Here is a 3,508-nt window from a genome sequence, read left to right on the forward strand (position 1 = left end):
GGAAGCGTGTGGAAACTCCCTACATCATCTGAAAGACATAAAACACAGGAGACAAAACACATTCACAGTGTGCTGTGGGGACAATACTGAGCTGGAAGAGAGATGGACTGGTCTTTTCTATTTCTAAGTGCTGTGCCATAAGCGTAAGAGCAGGGTTTAAAATCACCGCCTCTGCTGTCTTCCGATTTTGTTGTCTGTTCGTGGCTGTATCTCATGTTAGTGAGATCCCACAGGGTTTAGCAATTAGCATGAGGAAAGCAGTATGATAATCAGAAGAAATTAATGGTTTAAAAACATAATCTTACACTTCCCCTGAGACTTGTTCCGTGCAACTGGATTCTCAAAGAAAAGAAAAAAAAAAGGAACAGGTAATTGATTCTTATTAAGAGAATGATCTGCCACAAAATGCTATCCATGTGAAAGAGATGTTAATTTTAAAGTGCTCTCTGAGTCAATGTGAACCTAGTCTCTCACTAGCTTTCTAAGGAAGAGAGGCTAGGATCCTCCTTGCCACCTTTTGCACATACTCGGAATAGCTAAGTGCAACATGGGTCTTCATGTGCAAACAGCCAGCATCCGACAATGGGACCAGGACGTGATAGTGAAATAGCAATCTCTAGGTTTCTGTCATCGATTTCAATGAGAAAGGTGGAGAAATGAGCATGCACTGCATGCTCTTCTAAGTCAATTGTGTGGAGAAGCTAGGACAGCTCTGGAGTCATGGACATTATCAAACTTCAGAAGCTATAGATCATATTTAACTATGGCCAATGCTGAATTTTTATACACTCCTTGGAAAAAATTGAGTTACAGACTTTATTCTCATGGTTAATTACGCTGTTAAACATCTGTGTTATTTATTCTGGTTTAATTTCCTCTTTCAATTAACTGATTAATAATGTAAAAAAGCAGTCACTTAAAGCAGAAACAAAAACCCTCAGTAAATGTCTTGTGTTATTTCAATGAGTATAGGAATTAAGTGGATCTCTCAGGGATTTTTCAAAAAAACTAGACAGAAACATTCAACCATTTCAGTCCAAAATACTGCTTCACATACTCAGTAAGTCATCCAGCTCTTGACTAAAATAGAGAAAATTTTCAAGATCTTCATTCTGGATTTTTTTTTTTTTCCAAGTGTTTCATATATAGCATTTTGACAGCTGCTTCAACCCCACATTTTCTTTATACAGTTTTATCTACGCAACGCAGCCAGTTCCGTGGGCAGCGTTTTTTCTGTGAAGGCGTTCATTAGCAGTTCCTGTTCATGCGGAGCAGCCTTGCCTCAGACATTTGCTCGAGCCAAAGAATGCATGCTGCATGCAAACTTTTGTCGCTCAGTTTCAGAGACTTCATAGCAAAATTAACAATGTAGCGCATCTTCCCATAACTGAACATCAGCTCGCACAGCAGAAAAACCATCTGGAAGTCCATGTGAAACAGCACCACCTGGTGATCGTTGTCATAATGACAGTATGGCTTTCAATGGGTACTCAAAAAGCTACATTTTCCTCTTTTCTTCCAACATAGGAAGACAAAAAGTTAAAAAAGATATAGAACATCCCCAATCCTGAAAATTTGTAGTTTAAAAACTAAAATTTATATTAAAATGTTAAAGGGTTAACATTAATCTAAATCCCAAGTCCACTAAATATTGTGGACAATCTTAGAGAGAGATAACCTTTAAAGTAAAAGGGGAAAAGTAAACTAAATTTGCATACAACTGAGTTAATATTGCTTTAAGTCCTTCATTTTTCTATTTTCCTCTTTGACTGAAGTTTTGAAGCAGTGAAGTTAGCCATCCACATCCACTAATTTTACAAAAGATAGGGTTAATTCCATCCAGGTGTTTGAAAATGTTCATTTATACCTGCTTTGGAACACGGCTGCATCCCCAGGAGCAGTGCAAAGCAGGACTTCCATCTCTCTTTGCGAAGTTCTGCATATGAAATCTCCTCTCTAATTCTACACGCTCCTTCCCCAGAAATTGTCTTTCTCCAGACAAGATCTCTCCCTAACTTTACACATCTTCCTCTGTCAAAACACAAGCCTTACACTGGTTCTCCCATCAGCCTAACCTTCCCTTCTACATCGAGTCATTGCCTCATTACCATTTTTTTCCAGGCAGCATGCCACATTGCTCTTGAACCACAACAGAAACAGATCACGTCGTGAGCAAATAAGGTTTGTTGTGTGCGCCTTGTGTTGTAGCATGGCAAGAACCAGCCTCTTGGGGAAGGCAGATCAGGAAGACAGGAGGCTGACCTCAGCAAGACAGTGATCAAACAAAACCGAAATCAGCCACCATTGAGAGACCAGTTTATCACTAGCCACAAAGCCATCCTTTACATAGCAGAGACAACAGCTGACCTCCCTGGTGGAGAGATGGCTGTAGGCACTTCCTCAGGAGGCTCACACTGCTGTTCCTTCCGCTAGCTGGGCTGCGAGGGCATGAACACAACATTCGTATCAGAGCATGGACCCACTTTACCTGGGAAAGCTGAGCTGCAGAATATTAACCTAAAGAGGCCTAATTTGAAGGGATATCTCAGACATCAGTAACAACAACTGATTTTTAAAACATATAGCTTATGTTCTTTACAGACCTGAGGCCCCCTTACAGTCACCAGCTTGCAGCATCATGCCCTTAATGGTTCCAAACAAAACGTATTTAGTATCAGCCTGGGAAAAAAAAAACCAGAAATACAGTACTCAGACAGATGTCAAAACAGCTCTTTTTCCCCAAGGATAGTCTGCCTGACTGCCCTGCTGGTTTTGTCATTCTGAGAGCTCAACACAACTCTATTAGAATAAATTCTGTCATAAGATAAATTGCATTCTCAAAATGCATCCTCAAGTTTCAAAATCCACAATTAACAATTTCATATTCATAATGGTAAACATCAATACATCTTCCTCAGGAAGAAAATACCATCTGCATAAATTTATTGAGTATTTTAATACAGTGGTATTGTGGTGGCACACTCACACCACTCTCTTGTGAAGTCTGACAATATTCGCTAGAAAAATACTGACGGGTTTTCAGTTCCTTAAATTATTTTTACATGCTCCACAAAACAAGTGGATACGTTCACGATTACAGGGGAAACATACCTAACCTTCAGAGAGCGATAACACAGACATTGCTTTTTTACATTTCATAAGGCTGGATGTTCAAGGCCAACCAAAACTCACTTCACTTTCCCTCCAGAATAATGAATTGTGTTGATTTTTTTTTTTTTTTATTATTTATACTCTGCAACAGAATACTAACCTGTAGAAAAGCTACTAAAGGAGCCAATGGTTCTCCTATCAAAAAGCAATACCTTCTAAAACTCAATGTATTTAAAAGGAAAGCTAGATCCCAGGATGCAAATTTGCCAAATCTTTCCCTGATGTCTAGTGCCAATCTTTTGCATTTTGGCAAAAATACGGAATGGAAAAATATTCTCCTTGGTTTTGTTTAATTTCTCAGCACTGGATCCTTGTATTACCTGCTTGAGCTGAGTTA

The sequence above is a fragment of the Tauraco erythrolophus genome, chromosome 14, assembly GCF_009769465.1.
Source record: "Tauraco erythrolophus isolate bTauEry1 chromosome 14, bTauEry1.pri, whole genome shotgun sequence".
Lineage (NCBI taxonomy): Eukaryota > Metazoa > Chordata > Aves > Musophagiformes > Musophagidae > Tauraco > Tauraco erythrolophus.